The 27,972-nt window shown below is 40.8% G+C and overlaps 1 long non-coding RNA gene across 1 annotated transcript; it reads right to left on the bottom strand.

The window, feature by feature from the left end:
- Positions 1-4,322: 4,322 nt before the first annotated feature.
- Positions 4,323-5,287, bottom strand: LOC145555202 (uncharacterized). The gene is made up of 3 exons (XR_014091289.1): positions 5,118-5,287; positions 4,569-4,666; positions 4,323-4,481 (listed from the first exon to the last, which is right to left on the bottom strand). It is a non-coding gene; the product is annotated as an uncharacterized LOC145555202 (long non-coding RNA).
- Between the last annotated feature and the right edge of the window lie 22,685 nt (positions 5,288-27,972).

The following is a 27,972-nucleotide window of genomic DNA, read 5'->3' as shown; positions in this document are numbered from 1 at the left end:
TATGCAACCTGAGAATTTGTATTGACTTGTACTCATTTTAGTAACTGCATTAATGCCTAACTCTAAACCTAACCCAAACCATTACCAAACTATGGTAATGGTCTACTGACCCAAACCTTAACCAAAGTCTAATTCACACCATATGTCTAAACCTGACCAGTACAACTGCGAAAAGATGATGTCTTCGAAAAGGTCCTCACTTTCCACAAATGTCCTCCTTTTGTTGGTAAATGTGAAAATGCTCCTCTATATGTAGTATATACAAGTACACACACGCATCATGCACACACACACACACCTGCACGCACTCTCCCCCCCCACAGAAAGAGGCGTTCCTTAGCATTTCTCCAGTTTCCACAGTTTAAATTGGTCATGCATAATGGATGAACTAATATACATGGAAGTGCTCTTTCTATAGCTACTGAAGGACAGGTGGGATGAGTCGTTGCTAACCTGCACCTCTGTACACCTCATCCTCCCACCTCCACCCCTTTCAGATTTGCATATTGTCCCTCCATCTGTGTATTTCTGGAACGTCTCATTTAGGTCTGTGATGTACAGTCACCTTGGCAACCCCAGCTGTCCGTCCTGAGTCATCAGAGAAGATCTGAAACCTGAGCACAGTCCATTCAAATCATTTCATATTTATGTTCTCTTTGCAGGTTGGGATGGTCTTAAGACATCCCACCACTGCAATGAGAGAAACAAAACTTGAGTACACAACTTTAAATTTGTTTTGTGTTGATGGTTGTCTTGATTGACTCCACCTGGTAATTTCTCTGTAGGTGGAAAAACACATTCTTAAAAATCATTTATTGATTTTGTTAATTTTTAAAATGATGGAACATCTTATGCAGGCAGGTTTTAGATTATTACTATTTTGGAAATTATTTTTGGGGCACTTTAAGATATCTCTACACTCCAACATCATCAATTCAAACAACATCTCTGATTAAAGTAAAAACACTGAACACAGCAAATTCAAAAGTGTTAAATGTTTTGGTGTTAGTAGACTTTGTGCAAAAGCAGAGTTAATTTTACTCTAATAGAGTCACATTCAGTTTATGTAACTCTGCTGTGTATATTATTAGTAGTTAAAATCCAGTGTTAAAACAAAGTGTTTCCTATCAAATCTAGAGCTGTTAAAATAGAATCAATAACTCTTCACTTCTGAACTCTGAACTCCACCAGCGGCTCCAACACTGAAGGAGTTAATTCACTGACTCCGCCCAGAATCACAGATTCCCACCGAAGCGACAGAAGCCAAGTCATTTCAGGACTATTTACTTTCCACATGTCTGAGTTATTTACTGCACTTGGTAAGTCATTTTTTTCTGAGATGGTTTATAACTATTATTTTGAGTTGAGCTCAACCTGTATGATAGACGTCACGTTCGCCACACGGCTCGGTGTTAGTTAGCATATTTAGCTTAGCATGCCGAATGTTAGCGGAGTATAAATGTTGGATAAAATCAAGCCGGTGAACATTTGATCAAATTATTGGCTAACTTGAACAGATCCGTAATAATCTGGAGTATGTTTTTTCATGATGTTGAACGTTTACATGCATATTGGTCAGATTTATTAACCTTTCTGATCGATTTTTTTTCCTTTAAAAAACTGTTAAGAGCATTTTTCCCGCTGTTGTGTCTAATATACGTTTTGCAGCATGTTTTAATCCTTTTACTGCCTTTTTGTTTTAGAACCAGTCTGGTTCAGGATGAATCTCCAGTCGTCAGCCTAACCTCTCCCTCCTGATCCCTCCATGGATTCTTGGAAGATTCAAGCTCCAAAAATGATTATAAGTGTTAATATCTCTAAAACTCTACATTTCTGTAGTGGAGGCTTGTTGTTAGAGTTGTAGTAAAATGTATTCCTTCGTTCCATTCCTCATTGTTACGTTTTTTGTTTGTTATGATCCAGAGACCAACACTGACTGTCCGACTCAGAGACTGAAGACTGTCTGATGCAGTAGAGGAGCATGTTGGTGTCTCTGACCAAACGTCATGAACAGAACAACAACCTGAAGACAATCTGTTAGTGAGTGGACATCTCTCTGGTGGAGTCAGAGAGGAACTGGGTCTTATCAACAGAAACAGGATAAGAAATGATGGATCTGAATATCAGGTTGGTCTGTTATGTACTGTAATATCCTGTAATCTACCTGTTAAAAGAAAATGTACTCTATCATATTACATGAACTGCATGCATTGATACAGGCTTTACTTTCTCCACCTTGTACTTTGAACAATTTCATGCATATGGTATTGAAGAAAAATGTATTAAGTATACTGCATTTTGTATTGCACAGCTGATATGTCAGACCTTTTGATAAGCAATATGTGACACATGCACATTATTCCATGTTGTAATATGTTTTGTAATTATGGTGCATGTTTTGACATAAATGTATTTGAGAAAATTATTGCCTCTTTATTAAATGTTTATTTTCCCAAAAAATTTTAAAAGTTCAAAATAATAAAATACCTATTTAATATTAATTACAAATAACTCTTTAAGAAGTTAATATTAAGATCTAACACTGAATTAGTGTTAAATAATTAACTCCAGCAGGTTTGATATTTGACACTATATAAGAGTTAAGGTACTAACTCTCCAAAAAGAGTTAAATTAACACTTTCTGGTGTGGACCCATATAGACACTTTTAAAAGTGTTGAAATCAAATCTGACAGAGTTAATCTGGGCCTCCTGGATTTGCTGTGTAGGTATTTATGATCTAAGCCAAATATCTTATGTCAGAGCGTCTCTAAACCAAATTCTGTTTTAAATTGCACTTATATCCTTGAGACACCTGCCTAACGTCAGGTCACTGAAAATACACCTGATCCGTTTGGGTCGTCCATTAGGAAGGAGCTGCAGTGCATCATGTAGGACGCTGGCTGCCACAATCCAGACCTAACAGATCCATTTATCCCAGCAGGTGTAAGTATTTTAATTGTCCATTTGTTAAAATAAACTTTGACCATCAAAAATATTTCTTATGGTTGCTTTTTTGTAAGACTTAATTTTTTTAAGATCACTAAATAAGAAAACTTAAGCAATTACAAAACGTTTGAAACACAGATGACCTGATGATGGAACATTGGTTCTGGTTTCTAGGAGGTTTCTTGCAAGAAAACTAAAGAAACTAAAGTACACTTTATTAACAAAATTCATGTATGAATGGCTTTAAAAATCTAAATCAAATGCTCTCACACTTTCACAATGTCATGATATGGTATTTGTGTAGAATGTTAAGGAAAGAAATTTGTAGAATTTGATAGGTAAGGCTTTAATTTTGAAAAAAATGTGGAAAAAGAATATTTCTTATACAAACACACATAACATATTGAATAATATGAATTATCTAGTGGATAAGTTAATTATCCACTAGATAATTAACTTCTACCAATCTAACAATCCGTTTGCTTTTCTCACAAGCTCATTTTCATTCACCAACTTGTTTTTTTGATAAAAACGTTTTGGTGAAAGGATGAGGTGGATTTAAAAAAATGTTTTTGCCCATATTGAAGCTGGTTTATTTAGTAAAACTTTAATGGAAACACTTTTTGATGCATCACAAGATGCATGATGAACCGGACACTGCCACTGTCAAAAAACCGTGAAGAAGACGATGACAGGAAGTGGCAGGAGAATGATGGCCCAGCATGTTTTTTAATGACTTATTACATGAACAAACTTGTTCACATGGTTGTAATTGTATTTATTAGTTATTTGAAACACCGTAGTTGCAAAATTGTGATTTGTAGACAGTGGTGGAATATTGACAAAGTTGTGAGCACATTTGTAAAGTAAACGCAGCTAGAGATTTGACACCTGCAACAGTAAAACTGTGTAAATTAAAATTATGAAAAGGTGGTCTTTTGGTCATATAAAAATAGATTTATTTTGCGAAACTGCAATGGAAACACTTTTTTCCGCATTACACGAGTCACATGATCATCAGCTGGATGTTACTCCTGGTGGAAACAACAAAGAAGATGACAGGAAGTGGTAGGAGGATGATGGTTTCTTTTAGTCTGGCTCCACCAGACCTCTCACATCATCACAGTTCAGAAAAAGTTGTGTGTCATTTGAACATGTTGAATCTATAGCTGTCCAGTAAAATCACAAACTACAATTTTGAAACACTCCACATGTGGCCGCTCCCAAGTATAAGAGGCTTGTTGCTCCAACTCCTGAATGAGACACTGATGTCTCCTCTGACGGCTGATAGCTATAGAAATATGAAATCATTTTACACAACTGTTTACATAGCTGTCATGACTTATAACATGGAGAAGCTTATTCACACATGATCTGAATGCTTTTTCTTATTTAATGAAAACACCACGATTGCGAAATAATATTTTTTCGACATTAGCAGAATATAGACAAAGATTTGTGCACATTTGTCGTGGAAATTCAGCACTGAGATTCTGGACTTTTCTTCAGAAGAAAGTTTGGTCAGTTCACCTTCCTGGAAGCCAGAAGAAAAAAAAAGGCTTGAAGGCTGTTTGTGAAGGTGACTGGCACCTTCTGAGTGATATGTAGCGGTCCACATTACCATTCAGAACAGAGGGACATTGTGTCATGTAGCACTGCAGGCGGATCGGATGCGGCGCCCGTTGCCAAGTCGTACAGTGTGAGACTGATGCCTGGCAACTAGACAAAAGAGAATAAGATTGGGATGTCAGAGAGACTTCAGAGTGCTACCTTGTGTGTGTGTGTGTGTGTGTGTGTGTGTGTGTGTGTGTGTGTGTGTGTGTGTGTGTGTGTGTGTGTGTGTGTGCGTGTGTGTGTGTGTGTGCGTGTGTGCGTGTGTGTGTGTGTGTGTGTGTGTGTGTGTGTGTGTGTGTGTGTGTGTGTGTGTGTGTGTGTGTGTGTGTGTGTGTGTGTGTGGGTGAAACCGAATCTGTGTCAGGATGTGAGCTCATGTGGTTGTGTGTGTTTGGTGCCATTTGCATGCAGATCATGATGACCCTTTCCTCCCATCCCGAGATTCTCATTAATTCAAAGACCAGCAAATGTGAACACACACATGCACACACACCAAGCATTACACAGACCATCACATTCTAATCACCGCACCAGGCCCCTTCAATCTCTCCTTTACCTCATCTTTCATTTCTTTTTCTTTGCTCTCCCTCTCAGGTATTTTTCCACGTCACTCTCGCCTTCCCGTCTTTCAGGTATCTAACTGGGGTAAACACTTGGACACCCTGCCATCATGTCCTCATTATCATGAAGTCTTTTCATGGCCCCCTTTGAAAAAAAATCAACAAGCCCCCCTTGTTAAGGCGGTGTAATGTCACGGCGTAATGACGTCTACTCATTAATGCCTTGTTTAAACTCAGGTCATAATGACATGGGTCTCACCTGAATTATTCAGAAATGAACCCTGATTTTGCCTGAGGCCTCAGATTTGATGGTGATGTTAGAGGACAGAGTGATGCTGATGGACAGTTTAACTGTACAAAGATTTTATACCTTTAATATCCGATTATAGGCAGTATTATGTGAAATTGATGTTTTTTTAGCTTTATGTTATGTTATAATGTTATTTCCTCATCAAAAACATACTTTGATTCTTTAATGCATGTTTTTAAAATCCCTCAGTCTCCCATAGTAACCATTCAGGTTTTTAAAACACCTGTGTGGTCCAGCTTCGCCTTTCAGAACGAAACTCCTCCTCTGAGCTGCAGTTTCCAAGTTTCCAAGCTTCCACCTCACAGAGCATCTTTCCCCCATGACTCCTCCACTCAGCTCCTTCAGACTAGCCAGCAGCAAATAGCAGACACCTGATGGAACTGCACATCTGCTGAGCTCATTAAACGAGCTGCTTCTCAGTACACTCAGTACAACGCTGCTAGAAACTTTATTAAAGTGGAAAGTGGAGTTTCAGAAAGAGCAGTTTCTTAAAGAGGCAGAGACATCTTGATACAACCAAAAACTAACTAATCCAAGAGAAAAGCTTCAACGGAAATATTAGTTTTTTTTAATTGGAGTGTTTCCGTTATGCAAATTTATTTTTGTATTTACAATTTGTGAAATTTATGGTCAATAGAAATGCAGCTACAGACAGACAGGTTGCTGACTGACCGCAAGATCAGATCAGACTGAAGAATTTTTCCATAACCTGGTTACTTTTTACACATCTATCCAGATCTAGAAAATAGTAAGATCAAGACTTGTAAAGGAACTTTGATGCCTCTGTCTGTTTTCAGTTAAAGTCAAGTCTTGTAATGTAGCACATTTCAGCAACAGAGCAATTCAAACTGCTTTACATCATAAAAACACAATATAGTGACTAATTATGAAACAACCAGTAAACAATCCTTCTTGTCAAATGACACTATCAAAATCATCAAGCAAATACACATTAAATATATTGATCAGTTTTCCAGTTATGATTCAAAAGTAACTCTAAACAGGAGGGTTTTAATCTAGATTTAAATGAACTCAGTGTTTCAGCTGTTTTACAGTTTTCTGGAAGTTTGTTCCAGATTTGCGGTGCATAGAAGCTGAATGCTGCTTCTCCATGTTTGGTTCTGGTTCTGGATGCAGAGCAGACCAGAACCAGAACCAGAACCAGAACCTGAGGGGTTTGGAAGGTTGATACAACAGCAGATCTTTAATGTATTGTGGTGCTAAACCGTTCAGTGATTTATAGACTAACAAAAGTTTTTTAAAGTGTTTTCTCTGAGCTACTGGGGCCAGTGGGAGGAACTGGATGATCTGCTCTACCTACTGTACTCAAAACTTTTCATGTCCAGTGCTTCAACTGTTCTAAAAGCACACACTGACCAGAATTGACCCGTATGTATTCACAGGCTTATAATGAACTCTAATAGAAAACTCTGTGTGTGAAATGAGGCAGAAGTTTAGAGAATTAACTCCAAACTCACCCAATTCAGATCCATTGTCAGAATGTCTGGTCTCTCTCTCTCTCTCTCTGTCTCTCTCTCTCTCTGTCTCTCTCTCTCTCTCTCTCTCTCTCTCTGTCTCTCTCTCTCTCTGTCTCTCTCTCTGTCTCTCTCTCTCTCTCTCTCTCTCTCTCTGTCTCTCTCTCTCTCTCTCTCTCTCTCTGTCTCTCTCTCTCTTTCTCTCTCTTTCTCTCTCTTTGTCCTCCTTAACTTTCATTCCACCCCCATGCTCCATCTCCTCATGCACTGATGACAAACTCATAAGCTGTTATCTGTTCCTCCCCACCTCATCTTCTGTCCCCTTAATGTCACCACTCCCTAAACCCGCCCATTCGTCTTTGATTAGATATGTCAGATTAATTAATGCGATTACATGACAGCCTATCTGACAACAGACCTTTAAATTTTAGCTAAAGTACATGAGTTATAATTATGGGATGGATGATTGGCTGATTGACACTAGAGATAAAGGGAAATGCGACTGGGTCTCTTTTAGTGTAGCTCCTTTATGAAACTGCTCGGATTGAAGAGGAGCCATGGATACAGTACCATGAATCACATGAATCAAGTGTTACGTGTTGAGTTAGCAGCTCAATGTTTCAGAGTTCAGTCCATTCCAGGGACTGACCTGTTCTGCACAAAGATCTCCACTATTGTTCTAGATAAAAGAAACATTATTACCTGTGATCTTACTTACCTGTAAGTGACAGGTAAGTAAGATTGTAGCTTTATTAGCTACTTCATTAGCATACTGAGCCCAGTATGCTAATGAATTATCATTTGGACACGAGACCATCAAGCGTGAATGATTTCTGTTCCTAAATTTTGTATGTATATTTTTTCAACACTTGTAAAGTTGGTTAAAAGCAAATTAATTCAATTCAGTACAAAAATGTTGTGCTTTTAAAATGAATTTCTTAGGCTTAAGACATTGAGTTTATGACTAAATATTGGTATTTCATCAGCAAGAGAAAAACTTGTTTTGGCTAGTAGAAATATTTGTTTTGTTATAAAGTGGAAAACGTCCCAGTGGCTCCTTACTGGGTTCTGCTTTATGTCTGGATGCTCGCGGCTGGCTGGTGCCCCCAGGGCTTTTCTTTTCACCTTGCATTTGTGTTGTATTCACTGTATTATCCCCCCCAACTGTTATAATTGGAAAATAGAAACTGACATCATTTACATAACTGTGCCTAATAAATCAAGAAGTGAACTGGGGTAAACTGCTAGTTAAATTTTGCACACTCCTGTAATTATTGTGCGTCTTAAACACTGTCTGGAGTCATTCTTTTGGTGGTTGAAGCCGAGGTTTTTACCCATTTTGTTCAGTGTAACAAACAAAATGATGTGTTTTTATGTGAGCCTGTGATGGAAGGGGGGGCACAACAAACGTTTTATTTAACGCAGCACAACTATGATGGATGAAATTGTGCCTGGATGACGGCTAAAAGTGTGGTTTCAGAAAGATGTAGGCATGCACACAGCGTGTGTGTGTGTGTGTGTGTGTGTGTGTGACAGTCTGCAGAGATGTGCTGAATCCTAAAACACAGCTCCGCCTCTTTAGAAGCGTTCAAGTCAGCAGGAGAAATTGCAACTGCATGTATTAGCATAAGTTAAAGGCCTTTCAAAAGTCTGAGGAACATCTGAGGAACTTTTAGACATTTTTGTCATGTTGCAACTACAAACATCAGTGTACATTTTAAAGGAGAGGTGTGTTTTATATTTTTGTTTGTTTTTTTCCCAGGCAGGAAGTAGGGGCTCTCCAATGACCTTCTCAGCTTCTCTCATCATACTTGCATGGCCCTCTTGTCTGCTATTGGAACACCATGCTAAAATGCAGTATAGACACATTGCATGTTGTTTACATTTGGAAATTAACAGCTGCAGGGCTTCAACAGAACAACGCTGTTAAAATGAAACCAGGAGATGAAGGTGAAAAAACTCAGAAAAACCGTTAAAGATGACCACAGCTAACTCAACATCGCTTTCACAGACGGTGGGGACAACGTCTAACTTTTTTCGTCACTTAGAAAAGAAGCTCAAATAAAGGTAAGCTCCGTTGATGTGATGTTAGCAAAGCTAGCTGTATAGAGACACATAAGCATTGTGATGAAGAAAAGTCACTCACTGCACTGAATTATTGTGCGGAGATGTTGACTGACTTGTCACACATAAGAGACAACGCTGTGTCCAAAAGTCTGCAATGTAGTGATGAGACATTCAGGAGCAGTACGATTCTTCTGCACGGGTCTTTACTTATTGGATAGGACTGGAGTGTCACTGAGAGCCTATCAGATTACCATACGCTGTCAGAATAGCGTACATCAGATGTTCCCAAACTGTGGGGCGCGCCCCCTAGAGGGAGCGCCGTGCCATTGCAGGGGGGGCACGGGAAGCCGTCTGGATGAAAAAAAAAAAAACATGAACGCTGCATGCGCTTGGTTTTTACTTTAGAATGGCCAAGTCTCTGTTATTCCTCTGTCAATTTGATACAGTAGGTGTTTCCACACTAACCATATCTGTGTCCTCTGTCACTTTTATCAGCAGTTAAAACTGTTTAATCCGTTGTTAACGTGGTAATCTGTTTTTCCAAGCCGCCTTTAAACGCAACATGAGCTACAACGCTGGGTTTCCACCTGTACAGCAGTGAAGGAGACCTGCTGCTGCTGCTGTGCTGAGCTGCACAGGTGTGTTAGAATCATGGCAGCAAAACGCAAATAACTTTTCACAGTTTCCCCCCAAAACCATCAGACGGTTTAGTAAAGCTGCTTGATGCAGGTAAAGTTAGCTAAAAGATGACTAGCTAGAAATAGTTTGGAAACCAATGGGGGGGTCCAGGAGAAAAAGTTTGGGAACCACTGATGTAAGGGAAATGACATGAAAGAAGCACAAAGTTTCCAACCTAATAATAAAAAAACATTGATCTAAAAACATTTGTACTTTCAGTTCTACTCTGTTGTGAAAATTAACGCAAATATTCTTTAAAAACATAAAAAACTGCTATAAAACTGCATTTTTATTGTATCTTTGTTTAAAAACATTAATAGGTTCTTGATCAATTTAGCCAGCATTATTAAATAATAATGTATGTATTATTAAGGAGTAAGGAGATCAAGGTTTCAAGAGAGATGAAAAAAAAGAAAAGAGAATCCCAAAGCCCTGCGGGAGAAACTGTTTAGTTTGATGAAACCAAATATGACGATCCCCCCCCCTCAAAAACACATCGTTCAACCACACAGCTATTTGTTGGGGGGTGGGAAATGTTTGGAAACCACTGGGGGGGCGCAAGACAAAAAGTTTGGGAACTACTGGCATACAAGTATCTACTTCTTGCTTGTTGCTCCTTGGTCAGTGTTCATAGTTGAGCGTCAGGGTTTTGCCTCAGTTGCTGTTTAATGGTGCAGATGGTTTCTGACATGAGCAACATGGGTAAACACCCAGGGCGTTATCTTTTTAGGGATGGCACAAGACCACCGCAGATCGTAGCACAGAGATGGAAGCAAAGCAGAACAAAGAGTTTGTTAAATTTAATATTGGTTAAATTTGTTAAGTATTTAATATCTATGTGTTCTTATGGGAATATGGATCTTTCAGATCAATTTGAGAAGTAATTTTGATGATATTTTACATTTTATTGTGTCATGTAGCGCGGGGCGCTGGTCTTGGTCTTGTCTCGGTCCCGATACTCTCTGGTCTTGGTCTTGACTCGGTCTCGATACTCTCTGGTCTTGGTCTTGACTCGGTCTCGATACTCTCTGGTCTTGGTCTTGTCTCGGTCCCGATACTCTCTGGTCTTGGTCTTGACTCGGTCCCGATACTCTCTGGTCTTGGTCTTGACTCGGTCCCGATACTCTCTGGTCTTGGTCTTGACTCGGTCCCGATACTCTCTGGTCTTGGTCTTGACTCGGTCCCGATACTCTCTGGTCTTGGTCTTGTCTCGGTCCCGATACTCTCTGGTCTTGGTCTTGACTCGGTCCCGATACTCTCTGGTCTTGGTCTTGACTCGGTCCCGATACTCTCTGGTCTTGGTCTTGTCTCGGTCTCGATACTCTCTGGTCTTGGTCTTGACTCGGTCTCGATACTCTCTGGTCTTGGTCTTGACTCGGTCCCGATACTCTCTGGTCTTGGTCTTGTCTCGGTCCCGATACTCTCTGGTCTTGGTCTTGACTCGGTCCCGATACTCTCTGGTCTTGGTCTTGGTCTTGACTCGGTCTCGATACTCTCTGGTCTTGGTCTTGTCTCGGTCCCAATACTCTCTGGTCTTGGTCTTGACTTGGTCCCGATACTCTCTGGTCTTGGTCTTGACTCGGTCCCGATACTCTCTGGTCTTGGTCTTGACTCGGTCCCGATACTCTCTGGTCTTGGTCTTGTCTCGGTCCCGATACTCTCTGGTCTTGGTCTTGACTCGGTCCCGATACTCTCTGGTCTTGGTCTTGACTCGGTCCCGATACTCTCTGGTCTTGGTCTTGACTCGGTCCCGATACTCTCTGGTCTTGGTCTTGACTCGGTCTCGATACTCTCTGGTCTTGGTCTTGACTCGGTCCCGATACTCTCTGGTCTTGGTCTTGTCTCGGTCTCGATACTCTCTGGTCTTGGTCTTGACTCGGTCTCGATACTCTCTGGTCTTGGTCTTGTCTCGGTCCCGATACTCTCTGGTCTTGGTCTTGTCTCTGTCCCGATACTCTCTGGTCTTGGTCTTGACTCGGTCCCGATACTCTCTGGTCTTGGTCTTGACTCGGTCTCGATACTCTCTGGTCTTGGTCTTGTCTCGGTCCCAATACTCTCTGGTCTTGGTCTTGACTCGGTCCCGATACTCTCTGGTCTTGGTCTTGACTCGGTCCCGATACTCTCTGGTCTTGGTCTTGACTCGGTCCCGATACTCTCTGGTCTTGGTCTTGTCTCGGTCCCGATACTCTCTGGTCTTGGTCTTGACTCGGTCCCGATACTCTCTGGTCTTGGTCTTGACTCGGTCCCGATACTCTCTGGTCTTGGTCTTGACTCGGTCCCGATACTCTCTGGTCTTGGTCTTGACTCGGTCTCGATACTCTCTGGTCTTGGTCTTGACTCGGTCCCGATACTCTCTGGTCTTGGTCTTGTCTCGGTCCCGATACTCTCTGGTCTTGGTCTTGACTCGGTCCCGATACTCTCTGGTCTTGGTCTTGTCTCGGTCCCGATACTCTCTGGTCTTGGTCTTGACTCTGTCCCGATAGTCTCTGGTCTTGGTCTTGACTCGGTCTCGATACTCTCTGGTCTTGGTCTTGTCTCGGTCCCAATACTCTCTGGTCTTGGTCTTGACTCGGTCCCGATACTCTCTGGTCTTGGTCTTGTCTCGGTCCCGATACTCTCTGGTCTTGGTCTTGACTCGGTCTCGATACTCTCTGGTCTTGGTCTTGACTCGGTCTCGATACTCTCTGGTCTTGGTCTTGACTCGGTCCCGATACTCTCTGGTCTTGGTCTTGTCTCGGTCTCGGGTTAGGTGGTCTTGAACACAACACTGGACTATGCTACACACAGACTAGGATGTGACAACAACGCCACAACAGCATCAGCATCCAACCCCAAAAATTACACCAGCATTTCCCACACAAAGAACAAAACATTGAGCCTGTTACAGGTTTATGTTTTCACATCTTTATTTTGTTATAATTAATTAGTGATTAGTGATGGTTGATTGTTTTTTAACTGAACGGAAACACATTGAATTCCGCAGCACATCTACATGTTACGGTTGTAAGAGTCAAGCTAGCTACTGGCATATGTGCATGAGATATTTTGCACATGCAGGCCAGTGACGCATCAGAAGAAAGTTGAAGAAAAGTTCAACCTTAGTTGCTGTCTGCTGCCATTCGTTGCTTCCTGTGTGTCAAACTCATAACGCGCTACTAGGAAACCCCACAGAGGTTTTTATGTCAAAATAGGTAGTTTGATTAATCTGCATCATGTAATGTTAACTTGTTAAACCTTTCAGATTAGTCACATGCATTAACATTGACAGTCCTAATATGGTGGATTATCCAGCACTGATTATGTTCACTATGAGTATTTTGAACCATGAGTCAAACAAAAAAGAAAAGTTGGTTTCCTTATAAAGGTCATTTTACAGTCTTACAGTATTGAAAAGTTTGTTTTTTGAGTAGATATTCAGGTAAATAAATAAATCAATTTTACAATACGCCTCGATAATCTGACAGAAATCGTCTAGTGTTTACCTATCCTGTTATACTAAACAATTTTTTATCACAAATGAAATAAGGCAAGAAGATTCTGTATACTTTTAATTTAGGATTTATTAAGCAATATTTGAAACAATTTCAATTTGATTAATGAATGTAAGAAAAACCCTGGGAACGTGTAATTAATGTAATAAAGAATGTTTTTTTTATTAATTACTTTAAAGTCCATTCAATTAAGTAAAATAAATAAAAAAACTAACAAGTATTAAGAACATGGTTTACATGCTAATGCTAAACTACTCTACAATATTTGTAAAAAAAAAAAATAAAAAGAAGAAGCTAACAAGGAAAGTTAATGAGAATATCTTTAATGAGAAGATATTTTCAGAAATTATACATTTATTGTTGGGTTGTTGTTTTTTTCAGAAATTAGTATGCAGACAAACCAGACCATGAGCTGCAGAGGATGTTGTTGATTCTGCATTTAAGTTTGTTTGATGTAGATTATGTCTTACTAGATAATATTTTATCTATTTTTAAATTGATGTAAATGTCATGTGTTCACTCACAGAGCAACATTTTCCTATTAGTACAATAACATATCTACTGCATTCTGTTCTTTCTGGACGTGACAGAGATACCTGTCAAGTTTTGAACTTGAGAATATGGGAAATATTTATCAGGCCACTGCTGCTCCATTAGCTTAAAAAAAGGTTTTCAGTCAATTCAGAATTGATTTTCTGCATCAGATGGATTTCAGCCAATAATGAGCCTCAGATATTGGTATCAGAAGCGACAAAAGTGGATTGGTGCATCACTGATCTAAAGCAACACGCGTGTTTCAAAGACATGGCTTCACCTCGTTTTCCAGACTCCACTGATTTCCTCATGTCTAGACCAGGTAACGTATCTATTGATACGTCAGCATAGATGCCAAAACACAAGACAGTAGCTGTGAAAAATGTAGATATTTTGCTAACGTTGAAAAAAAAATATATTTTTTTGGAACTGCAGTGTTTCCATTAAATAAGAAACACAATTATAATCACATTTGTTTGTTCAGGTGATAAGTCGTCTAAAAACATGCCCCACCATCATCCTACAAATATTTCCTGTTGTCTTCTTTCTTTAAGCTGCATGTGTTGATCATGTGAGGGGTTTGCATTGCAGTTTTGCAAAATAAACTAATTTTGATATGGCCAAAAAACCACCTCATCGTAGCGCTAAATGGTTTTAGCGAAAAGCAAGGTTTTTTTTTTTTTCCATAAAAAAAACATTAAAACCCGCACCTCTTTACAACTTCAGCTAAACGGGACTCTAACCCTCTGGGACTTTAGTCAAAAACGCCGTTTGACAAGGACTCCATCCTCTGGGACTCTAAACCCCGTAGGATTTCAGTTAAACGTCGTTTAACTGGGACTCTAACCCACGTTTTACTCAAGGGACTTTAACCCTAATTTAGCCATAAGCAACTCTAAACAGGTGGGTTTTAAGTTGAGATTTAAAGGAACCCAGTGTTTCAGCTGTTTTACAGTTTTCTGGAAATTTGTTCCAAATTTGTGGTGCATAGAAACTGAATGCTGCTTCTCCTCGTTTGGTTAAATTCACTTTGGTTAAGTGAATTTATATCCGAAATGTCAAGTTGCGCAATTATATGATCAATGGAAATGCAGTTGGCGTGCAAGAACATGGGTGTGGTTCCGTCATAAGATAATGATTTTGCAATAGAAATGAACATATGTTGTGTAGAATGAAACATGTCTTCAAATTGTAGCAAAGGGAACTTTTCTTTCAACAATTAGCTTTGGCGGCGGAGTTGAGTCACATAGAAGAGATAACAGAACGTCAAAGTCTGAAACACAAACCAGCACAGTTCACACGGTTCACCACCGACAAGAATCCATTTCAGTGAAGCCGCAGAACCTCTGACACCAGAATTACTGCTTTTTTTCCGCTGGGAAGCCGCACACATCTCTGCTCTGCCGTTGCCTTTTTACCAAAGTCTACAAAGACCCTGAAAGCCTTTTAACAAGTGAAAAAATAGAGTCTAAAGTTGTCGTGTTTTTTTTGTTTTTTTTTAAGTTGAATGTAGGAGCAAACTCAGTTGGTTGGCGTCGTGTTCAGACGGAGCAAAGGAGCGTGGGTGACACCACTCTGTCACACTGTTTCACTCTTACTCACTCTGTGTCAATATCCCTCCTCCCCACAACCACCACCCACTTTCCTCCATCTATTTCTCAGTCTCTGACTAAACCAGCGAGTGATGACTTGGTTGACAGCCCCACAAAAAAAGGCCCGTTTTGAAGTTGAAATGCAGAGTGCTTGTCAGGGGTGGCAGAGAAGGGGGCGAGAGGGGAGGGGGGTCTTTGTGAGCATTTGTTCATGTACGCGCTTGTCAAGGCATGATGCGTGCTAAAAGTGACATGTGGTGGGCCGAGGGGAGGGGAAGTGGAAGAGATTTTAAAACACTGTGACTGACGGCTTGATTGTCATTCTGCTTTAAACCACAGGCGCCATGAAAAGCATCTATAATCGAAACTTTCCGTTCTGGAGAACTGAAGTCCACATCCAAGTTTTTTTATTTTTTTTTACGTTAAGAAAATATCAAATATTAAATCCATAACCAAGTACAGGTATAAACAGATATGGTGAAATTAAGAATAGGGATGATTTCGTTCCCCCTATTGTTCAATACCAGCGTTTAGTGATAACTAAACACTGTGCTTCTATCGACCATACAATTGCACAATTTGAGATATCAAAAATATATTTGCTTAATGGAAACACAGTAATTATGAAAAAAATCGTCTTTTTTGATTGAATATTTTGGAGCTCGTTTGAGGTGGTTTTTGGGCCTTTCAAAATAGATGTTCCAAAAGTTGAAAATGTGTAACTATTCAGATAATTCCTTGTTTTTTCTAGATATTTTTGGCATACATTTGCTCCCCCTTTTTTTCTATCTACAGTTGCCCTATTATGCCGTCATGAGTAAGTAATACATTGTTACGCATCTCATCAATACTACTTATTTCTCATATAACATGTAAAAGCAGTCAGCAAAGTGAATAATGTGCTGCTGCAGCTCAAGTCACAAAGTGGGAAAGAACAGTGCTCAGGGGGATTAAAAGCCTTGAAAAGGGGACTCATCCATCCAACCAGCAATCCATCCTTCCATGCAGCATGCCAGCCAAAGGGTCCTTGAAGCCGCTTGCCAGCTCGTCATCCCTCCATCCGTTCTGGCCCAAGCTCCAAAAAGTAATTGGACTGTTCATGTAAGTGTCCCGATCACAGAAGCAGACAAACACGGCCCGTCCCTCTGCCTTTTGCTCTCCGTCTTTGTCTTTTTTGTCTTTTATCACTGCTTTGCATTTCCCTCTCTCTCTCTGCCACCCTGGCAGGGCCAGCAGTCGGGGTCTGTGGTGCAGTCTTGGACGGAAACATTAACCCTTGTTCCAATGGAAAAATGTCTTAGTGTCCTTCCCAACAGCATTTGTGTGTGTGTGTGTCTTTTTGAGATTTGAATGCGTTGAAGAAACAGATGTAATATCACAGAAAACATTTATCTCAACGGATAAACGTGGAGCTGTACACTTGGATGGATTTAATGTCTACTTGAGCCTGACTCTGAGTGAGGCCTGATGTGTGTGTGAAAGACTTTCATCAGCTTTTATTGCTCCATAAACACGCCTCTGGATGGTGGATGAAGGACTGTGGTAATATCATTCATTTGCGGTGATATGATCCATGAAAGTGTAGGACTACTGTAATGCAGATAAAAATTTATGGTTGACAATGTTCGTACATCAGCATTCAATTATTCTCTGAGTACAATGTAATCGTAGAAGAGCACAGCGACCCAAGAGCAAGAAGCTTCCAATTAGTTTGTTGTTCATCTTGAAAAGCACAAAAGAAAGAAATGGGACATTTTTAACGCGTGTCGTGAAACCTGGTTGGGACTGATTGAGATCTTTCCAGGACACACAGAAAACACATCACAAAACCCCAGAGGCAACAAGTAATCTTGAATTATGATTTAATGATGATTGGAACTTTGGAACTAAATATAATCTTTATTGTAATAGAAATCCAGAAGAAACAAATAATTCAGTATTATGATTTGAGGTGATCAAAACTGGTATAATCCTTATTTTAATAATGTACCACTGATCAACGTGATGAATTATGCGAACCCGATTTAAGAAGTAAATATAAGAAATCATAAATGAATAGTCTTATTCAAGTTAGATGGGATGTCTTAATACTGTGTCGCAAACCCAGAGGCTGCGTGAGAGTAAGAACTGTGAGCACGGAAGAAACAGGAAGTGGGATTGTGAAACATATAGAACAAGTGTTGAGTATAAGATAAGAACTCCAGCAAGAGTAAAAGAGGAAGTTCAAGAGCCGAGTAGGGAGAGAGTCAACGTTTAACCAAGGCGTTTGACGTCAAGAAAAATGGAGCAACAGAGAGTTGGGCAAGCAGCTGGTGCATGCGCAACCAAAATGCAGAAGTATAGAGAATTGTGTAAGCTGCAGATGTGCATTCAACTGAAATGGTTAGAGTATAAATAGGTATGCGATGGAAGAACAGGTGTTCTTCGTTCCAGCAACGTTCGAGTCAAGACCACATGAAGATGCAGGATTAGATGGGGGCTATATGTTGAAACCACGGGAAGGTGAAGACTTCGCACTGCTCAAGAAAGGAACAAGATCCGTTTATCCACAACCCGGGGTTCTGATTCAACACCTGCCCTACTCTCAACCCAAGAAACATCTCAACAATGCTGCAGTAGACATGGGGATAGACAAAGGTCACCTATGGATAAAGAACTGAGCTCATGAAGAACATTCACCAGTTCAACTTTGGATTTATTCTAAAAAAGGACTCTGCTATGGCAAGATGGGTCCCTGACCATGGAATTTAAGGTTTTCTGCTGCCAAGATCAACTCAGCATCTGGGAAAGAGTGGAACTGCATCCCAAAGCCTCTCTTAAGGTTCAGTGACACAGTATAGGGACTAGAGGGAAGTGTGTTTTCTAAAATTCTTTATATTTTAATCTTTTGATTTTTGATTGAAGTAGCTATATGTCATTTTCCCCTGCTAAAGCTTGCTAATAAAATATTAAAGTCTGTTTGATGCTGTGGACAGTTAAATTAACCAAGTCATAGGAATAGTAATTATTTTGGTTAACATAAAATCAATGTTCATGATCCTAGTGAATTGGGGGCTTCAGACGTTTCTTTAGTTATGATAAATAATGACCTTGGGACTCGTGCCGAGTCTCTAAAGTTATCTAGACTGTAACAAGTGCACGTTATTAATAGAGAAAGAGTTACCGTTAACTGGAGTGGTTTCTGAAGTCAGGCTACCACGGGCTATTTGGATGTCTGACCCATTAACTGTAAAAGGTCATAATCTCAGGATCTGAAGGTAGTTGGAGTCTAGACGCATCTTTCTCGCTTCCAGCTTAAACAGAATACTCTCTATAAACTCATCTGTGGTAATACTCAGGAGGTAGAGGCTTCACGGACTCGTTAGACGGAGAGCTGGTCAGTAGTCAGTCAGTAGGAGTCTGAGAGGAGGTAGGGGTGTGGCTGACTATTGCGTAATAACCCCCGAAGCAGTTGTACTAAATAAATAATAATAATCACTGCTAAAAATCCAGCTTATGAGATAAAACCATAGTATGATATAAACACATTGCATGTTTACTGTCTACATCCGGAAATTTCACACATACGCCCAATGCTGTAGGACAAAAAGATGATTCTTTTACTTGCCGTCCACAGCCATGTTGCCGCGGTTCAATTCTGTCAACAGAATGAAAGCTGGTGAGATAAGAGTAGTTAATGTGGTGCTATGTGCCACAGCAGAGGGACAAATAATGCAGAAAAACAGCTGAATAACAAGTCAAAACTACTCATACTCTTCTTTTTTCTCACTCTGTCGGCTACACTACACACACACACACACACACACCTGTTGCCATAGCAACTCGCTGACAACAGTTCCGCTGGTGTATCAGGATTCAACACCGAAAAACACGCAAACATTTCCAGCACAAAGAATGGAAAATTAAGTCCGTTAAAGCTTTATGATGTCAGACTTGATGTATTTTTCGATTATTAATCAGTGACTGTCTGAACACAGCAAAGTTAGATAAGCCAATTTAAACACCTGCTCTACTGATGACCTGTCAGAGTTGGTGTGAGGGTCGTCTTTTTTTTTATTTTACTGAACAAAAAACAGGATTCCACAGCACTTCTACAATCAAGTTAGCAAAGCTGACCTAGTGTCCTGTCTGCCGCTTTTTCTTTTACAATAAAGCTTTTTCCTGATGTGTTAAATATGCTCGTGCTACAGTTGTCATAGTGCTGACAATTAGTAGCAAAGCATTGCATCTCTTTTTCTTTTTTATATTGAGCGTGCACTTAAGATTTAGAACGTCATGTTGATAAATTAACAAATTTAACCATTGGTCAATCAGTTACCCTTTTGTGTGTTCACTTGTTGTTTTGCAGGCAGGGGCCCTGCCAGGAATCTTGGGGCCCCTGTCTACCCGCGCAGCTGCTGTTACAATTTCTTGAGTCTATCTGACCCATCAAAAGCATCACAATCTCAAAGGCTTGCAACTGCCTTGCTTTCTTTGGTCCAACACCGATAACTAGTACAATATTTACCGCTCATGAACTTTACATGCAAGAGTAAAATTCAGTCTGCATACAGTCCACATCCAGTAGGCAAGTAGGTTGCTTAAATGTTTTCTATTAGTTTTAAATACTGAAATGTCTCCCCATGAGCAACAGTTATAGGCAACACGCAAAATACACATAAAGCAATCCAGACTTCTAAAAATGCTATGTAGTTGCATTTTATTCAAGCTGCAGTACATAACTTTAATAAAAATTATATTTTCTCCATATTTGTTAAAGCTGTCGTAGCAGTTTGTTATGAGACAGATAATCTGTGAAAAGATCAATCTCCTCCATCTCCTTCCTGAATTACTGTGTGATGGCTGCAGTGACAGCCACACAAATGTGGTAACATTCACTTTCACCACACGCAACAGGTTCACATTCACTCTCACTACAAATGGGTTCACCTCACTTATATTTGGGTTTCTTTAAGTCTAGGATTCAATTTACAGAATAACTGGTTTTTGTTTAGAAGGCAACACATGGCATTGTATTCTGGAATAAGTGCGCACATTTTAGTCTACATTGTTGTGTTATGCTTGATTTAACCTTTGTTTGGTTTTTGAGTTTCCTCAGGGCTGGCTGCTCCAATCCTTTAGGAGAGCAGAGAGGTGGAGATGGGGTGGAGCAAGCCAGCTGAGACTGCAAATTGGTTCATACCACTACTCATCATCCAGAGGGGGGGAATGGGATTTTTCTGTTAGTTTCAGTTAGGTTTTGTGTATTTTCCCCTTAGTGTGTTGTATGTGGCCTGATCAGCCAGTATTTAAGTTTCCCCTTTTGTCTGTGTTAGTTAGGTCTGTTTGTTTGAGTTATTATGAGTTGATGTCTGTTACTTTGACCTCTTTTATGGGCCCAATTTTTGTCATTTTTTCTATTATTTACCCAAGTGTTGTTTGGGTTAAATAAAAAACAATTATTTTGACTTAAAACTGGTGCCTGGCTGTTCCTTTACTGCTCGGTCCATCACAGTGGTGTCAGGAGTGGGATCTTGCAGTTAAAGGCACCAGTTATTTTTTTTTTTTTGTAGCCCTCTCCCCTTACCAAGCCATGCAAAGAGCAGGAAGGAGTGCCAAAGGACAAAAAGGAGAACCTCAAAACCAGCCTGTCGGAATGGAGGAGCAAGTTGGAGAGGAAAATGGAGCCTCTGGAGGGGTGGATAGTAATGAGGGTAAGGAACCCACAATATCAGAAGTGATTTCCATTCTTCGTTCTCATATGGGCCAGCAGGAAGCCCAGGAAGCAAGACGAAGGGAGGAGTTTAATCGGCAGGAACAGTGCTTCAGAGCATTGCGACACCAATTTCAGCTGCTACAGGTGGAAGTGCAAGCGCGTACCAACCCTGCTCGTGAGCTTCAATTGGATGAGTCTCAACAATCTGATGTAGAATCAAATGAAGGTGATGAGCCCACCTGCTGTAATGATGAGCAAAGGCATGCTCCCTCAGGTCAGTTTTACACTCATGAACCGAGACTTGAAAAACTGACGGATGAGGATGACATTGAACATTTTCTAACAACATTTGAACGCATGGCTCTAGTTTGCCGGTGGAAAAAAGCAGATTGGGTTTTTTATCTGATTCCATTACTCACTGGCAGAGCAAGAGGTGCGTATGTTCACATGGATATGGATGACTCTTTGGAGTATGATAAAGTTAAAGAAGCTGTGCTTCAAAAGTACGACATTAATCCTGAAACATACAGATTGAGATTTCGATCATTGGAAGTAAAACCTGAGGAGAATCCAAAAGAATTGTATGCAAGATTGAAGGAGTTATATGGAAAGTGGGTGATGCCAAGACAAAAAACTGTGCATGAGGTCGGTGAAATAATCATTTTGGAACAATACTTAAGAATGCTGTCTCCTGAGTTGCAGATATGGATTAAAGAACATAACCCAAAGTCGGCTGCAGAGGCTGCACAGCTGGCTGACGTGTTTGTGGCAGCACGAAAAAAAGGACAACCCTGGAGTCAAAAAGCATGGAAAATGAGGGAGGTTGCAAGACCTGTTCCCTATTACCAAAAGACAGGGGTGAGTAAACCTCTAAAGGTCCAGTCATTGAATGAACCATTAAGAGTCCCAGCCAAGACGGTGATTTGTTATCTGTGTGGGATGGAAGGACACACAAAACCAATGTGCCCGAAGAACTCCACAAAGATAACACAAATGTGTTTTGTGCCCAGACAAAGTGTGGACTCTAAAGTGGCGTTTGGTTTAAGGACGACCTCAATTGAAGTTGAGGGTAAACAATTAAAGGCACTCATTGACTCAGGAAGTACCCAAACCCTGGTGCACAGAGACTTTGTTCCAGCAAATAAAGTTAATGTGGAAACAATTCCTGTCCGCTGCATTCATGGGGATGAGTTGTCATATCAAACAGCAGACTTGTATATTAAAGTACAAGACCAACTTTATCTTCTAAATATTGGTGTGGCTGAGAATCTGCCATTTCCTGCAGTACTGGGTCAAGATCTGCCTGTGTTATGTGATTTATTGAATTCCAGCAATATGTGCAATGTTGCATTAACCAGATTTCAAGCTAAAAGGAGAGAGGAGTTTATACAACCACTCTGCGCCTTGCCTTTTTATGATGCGGACCTGGAGACCACACCCGGGAAGTCTCGCAAGTCCCGCAGACAGCGACGGCAAGAGAAATTTCAACACACTGTTGTTAAATCACCTTTTAGCTCTGAGCCTGAGTTACCTTTGGGGTTTAAAATCCCCACGGACATCAGAGAAATGCAGCACAGGGATCCAGCTCTGACATCTTTATTTCAGAAAGCAGAGGGAAATACACGTCCTGAACGAGGTTTGAACGGCCTGGGGGAATTTTTTCTGAACGATGGCATCCTATATCGTCAGCAGGGGTCAGCAGTGCAGTTGGTGGTTCCTGAACCAGTCCAGAAGGTAGTGCTGTCTTTAGGACATTCCATTCCATGGGCTGGTCATCTAGGACAGCACAAGACAATGGCCCGCATCAGAAAATATTTTGATTGGCCTGGAATACGATCTGATGTGGCTCTGTTCTGCAAAAGCTGCCCTCAGTGCCAAAAGTCTTCCCTAAGAATTCCCCCCAGAGCTCCTCTCCAGTCTTTACCAATCATCAACACCCCGTTTGAACGGCTGGGAATGGACATCGTTGGTCCCCTAGAAAGAAGTAAATCAGGTAATCGTTACATGTTGGTGATCCTGGATTATGCTACAAAGTATCCAGAGGTTTTTCCTTTGAAATCAATAAAAGCTAAAGCAGTTGCCTTCTGTCTCATACAGCTCTTCTCACGAGTTGGGTTTCCAACTGAAATTCTCACTGACTGTGGAACTAATTTTCTGTCCACTTTGTTGAAGCAGGTGTACCAACTCCTTGGAATTAAGAGCTTGAAGACTACTCCATACCATCCTCAGACAGATGGCCTGACGGAGCGCTTCAATCAGACCTTGAAGCAAATGTTGCGCAAGTTTGTCAATGAAACCGGTACAGACTGGGACCAGTGGCTACCTTACCTTCTCTTTGCATATAGAGAAGTGCCGCAGGCCTCTACTGGTTTTTCACCCTTTGAATTGCTTTATGGCTATGAGGTCCGGGGTCCCCTATCTCTGTTAAGGGAGACGTGGGAGGGTGACAAAGAAAGATCTCAAGCTGTAAATGTTGTCTCTTATGTTGTTCAGATGCGGGAACGACTGGAAAAGATGATGGCGTTGGCCCAAGCTCATAAGGAAGAAGCACAGAAACATCAGAAAAACTGGTATGACCAGTCGGCGCGCCAGAGGTCTTTCAGTCCTGGCCAGAAAGTGCTGGTGCTCCTTCCCAGTGCTGACAGTAAACTGTTGGCGAAATGGCAAGGTCCGTATGAAATCCAGAGCAAACTGGGGCAAACAACCTACAAGATTGCCATTCCAGATCAGCCCCGTTCCACCAGAGTGCTCCATGTCAACCTGCTTAAAGAATGGGTGGAGAGGCCAAAGGCAGATGTTTTCTTATTCAAGATGTGACAGAGGAGGAGGAAGAGGATAACCAGTACCTGCCAAAGCCCTCACCTCAATTACTGGTTCTGGACCACCTCTCGGAAGAAAGGCAGGCTCAGGTGAGAAATCTGTGCAACTCAAATATGTTTCAGGGAAATCCTGGTAAAACAGACCTTGTCCAGCATGACATAGTATTAAAAGATGGAGCGTCTGTGAGAAGGTTGAGTTACAGAATACCTGAGCGTCTGTTGGTTTCACTGAAAGAGGAAGTCGATCTGATGCTGTCACTCGGAATCATTGAACCATCAAGAAGCGAGTGGTGCCATCCAGTGGTTTTGGTGCCAAAGAAGGATGGCAGCATACGTTTCTGCATTGATTTCAGGTATTTGAATGGAATAACACAGTTTGATTCATATCCAGCTCCCCGCATTGATGACATGGTGGAGCGGATTGGGAAGGCCAGATATTTAACAACCATAGATCTCTGCAAGGGTTATTGGCAGGTACCTCTGACGGCACGGTCAAAAGAGCTTACTGCTTTCCGGACACCGTGGGGCCTGTTCCAGTTTAAAGTCATGCCCTTTGGACTACATGGTGCCCCGGCAACATTCCAGAGACTGATGGATCAGGTACTGTCTGACATGTCTGATTTTGCTGCAGCCTACCTTGATGACATAGTCATTTTCAGTTCTACCTGGGAAGATCACCTGAAATGTCTGGAGAAGGTGTTGGAGCGCCTCCAGTCTGCAGGGTTGACTATTAATCCAGCCAAGTGTGTGATTGCCAAAACTGAAACTGAGTACCTGGGGTTTGTTATAGGAAATGGAGTGATAAAGCCTCAAATAAATAAAATTACCGCTATAGAGGCCTGCCCTCTGCCTGAGACCAGAAAACAGTTAAGATCCTTTCTGGGTATGGCAGGGTTCTATCATCGTTTTATCCCTCATTTCTCGGCCAGGGCCGCGCTATTAACGGACCTCACTGGTTCCCGAAGCCCCATCAAGATCATCTGGACAGAGGAGGCCAAAACCGCTTTTCAAGACCTACGGCAATCTCTTAGTAAGAGTCCAGTCCTGCACAGCCCTGATTTTGAGAGATCTTTTATTCTACAGACTGATGCCTCTGAGAGAGGTTTGGGAGCTGTTCTGTTGCAGGGACCCCCTGGAGAGCGCCATCCAGTGGCTTTTATTAGCCGCAAGCTGTTTCCCAGGGAAGTACGATACTCAACCATTGAGAAAGAGGCACTGGCCATTAAATGGGCCCTGGATTCCTTCAAGTACTACCTTCTTGGCAGAGAGTTTACCTTAGAAACCGACCATAAAGCTCTCCAATGGATAGAGAAGATGAAAGATACTAATGGAAGGATTACGCGATGGTACCTTGCCATCCAACCATTTCGATTCACCATCCACCATATCCCGGGCAAGGACAACTGCATCGCAGACTGCCTCTCTCGCTGTCCCAGCGAGAGATCTGAAGAGGGGAGTGTGTGATGGCTGCAGTGACAGCCACACAAATGTGGTAACATTCACTTTCACCACACGCAACAGGTTCACATTCACTCTCACTACAAATGGGTTCACCTCACTTATATTTGGGTTTCTTTAAGTCTAGGATTCAATTTACAGAATAACTGGTTTTTGTTTAGAAGGCAACACATGGCATTGTATTCTGGAATAAGTGCGCACATTTTAGTCTACATTGTTGTGTTATGCTTGATTTAACCTTTGTTTGGTTTTTGAGTTTCCTCAGGGCTGGCTGCTCCAATCCTTTAGGAGAGCAGAGAGGTGGAGATGGGGTGGAGCAAGCCAGCTGAGACTGCAAATTGGTTCATACCACTACTCATCATCCAGAGGGGGGGAATGGGATTTTTCTGTTAGTTTCAGTTAGGTTTTTGTGTATTTTCCCCTTAGTGTGTTGTATGTGGCCTGATCAGCCAGTATTTAAGTTTCCCCTTTTGTCTGTGTTAGTTAGGTCTGTTTGTTTGAGTTATTATGAGTTGATGTCTGTTACTTTGACCTCTTTTATGGGCCCAATTTTGTCATTTTTTCTATTTACCCAAGTGTTGTTTGGGTTAAATAAAAAACAATTATTTTTGACTTAAAACTGGTGCCTGGCTGTTCCTTTACTGCTCGGTCCATCACATACTGGTTAAAGTGATGCACCGTTCTGACCAAAACAACCAATCAGAACCAGTAGAACGCTCTTAGCGCTGTCAATCATCCTCATTCACTCACTGCTAAATGAGCTAATGGTGGTGAAACAACTTATTGTTACAAGAAACTTTATCTGCCGTCATTGGTAGCTATGCTAACTAAACTGAGCATTCACAGTTTGAATCTGCACAGCTCTGTGCTATGCTAACTGCAGCATGGCACAAACTGAGGGGGAGGAAGAATGAGCAGCACCACATGAGATTGTGATTGACAGCACTAAAACTCTCCTGCCACTGACTGGTTGTTTCTATCACTGGGAGAAAGCAGAGGAAATAGATTTTTCACAGATAACCTCTCATACCATAATGTCACAACATTATGACAGTTTTAAAAAATGTGAAACAAATATTGATAAAAAAGTGACATACGGCAGCTTTAATTTCACTCAGAAGGCAACAGGTCAGGAGGGACGTGGGTTAGAGCTGCTGCTGACTCACTCACCTGTTAAGTGGTAAAAGGTACAAGGGACAAATTAAATATATGAATATGTTGGTAATTTGTTTCCTTAATTCATTAAATGCTAATGAAATGGAGGCAAACAGTAGTTTATAGCTAAGCTAATTATGCTAAATGGTTGATAATCTCACACAGTCTACTCACCTCTCTTGGAGAAAAACTGGGTTATAAATTAACACTCTGGCCTTTTTCTCTCTCTCTCCCTCTCTATTTTTTTGAAAACCTGATTTTATCACTTTTCTTAGCAGCATAGTAACAGCCACAATCATTCGTGTTTTCCACTGTCTGCTGCTAACAGCGTCACTCTGAAGCTCCAAGCAGGAACGAACCATTTAACGCAGATAGGGGGGTTCAGGGTAAATATGGATGTGTGTTTTTTGGTCTGGGAGTGGGAACATTAAATTTTTACTGCTAAAAACGATCTTTGAAAATACAATATGATTAATTTTGCATTTGACAAGGCCCCAATTTTTTATTTTTTTACTTCTATGAACAATAAATAAATAAATTGTGGAGGGCCCCCTGCTGGTCAGGGCCCCTAGAATTGTCATCACTTTCCCCCCTGCACCGTGCCCCTGTTTGCAGGTTCATCTTTTTTGTGCTGCCCTACATATTAAGTCATTTTCAAGAGTAAATTTACAGTATTTGTGTCTGAAAAGTTACTTGCAAGTTAGATTGATCTGATATTGTTAAGGTAAGAAAATGAAGGATTTGAACGCAACAGACTCCACTGTCATTGACTTAAAACACGCTCCCAGGTCTTGATGAAAAATTACTTTTAAGTTAGTTTTGTTTTATTTCAAGTATGACTAAAATTACTTGGTAAGATTTTGTGTTTTTGCAGTTTACTGACTTGGTTATTCATCTTTTGTTTGCTAGTTATAGTTTTACTAAGGTGAATGATGTTAATTAAAAGTAGAGATGTTTTTGAGGCACACCAAATATTGGCTGAGAAATCAGAAAATTTAAACCCTCAAAAGCTGGGAATTTTGAAAAGCAAGATATATCAGAACGATGTATAGAATATGAAAAAACGAGCTCAGTGATGAGCAGATGATATGAACAATCATGTACTTTTCTAGCTGAATCAGACAATCACATCACACATCCTGCAAGACTCAAGAAAAATGTGCAAGCTAATTACTACATGTATCCAGCTCTCTTTGTATAATATGCAATGAAACCTGTTTCCTTTCATGTTTTTTCTTCTTTTGCAGGAATCCATTAAAAGCCACATGTGTCAAGGAAATATATAGCATTAACTGCCAAGGCAGAGCAGGAGTGAAGGTAGTTAAATAAAATAATGATGGAACAGGACACTGCGGTTCTAGCTATTCAGGATCTTGCTTTAATGCTTTTAAATGTGTGAAAGTCTAAGCCTCCTGGTAGATGGTCCTTCAGAGTACATCATGTGAAAACACTGAGTACATTTTGCACTTTTACAGCTGTGAGCTGCAATCTATCAACATAAAGCATTATCTCCCCACACGGCTGCTGCTGACGCCTAGCTTACTGTACCGACCAAACGGACGGGAGTCTTTGAGGTT

The sequence above is a fragment of the Poecilia reticulata genome, chromosome 15 (genome assembly GCF_904066995.2).
Source record: "Poecilia reticulata chromosome 15, P_reticulata-male-v2, whole genome shotgun sequence".
Taxonomy (NCBI): Eukaryota; Metazoa; Chordata; class Actinopteri; order Cyprinodontiformes; family Poeciliidae; genus Poecilia; species Poecilia reticulata.
Note: the sequence above shows the minus strand (reverse complement) of the source record. Positions and strands in the feature narration are given on the sequence as shown.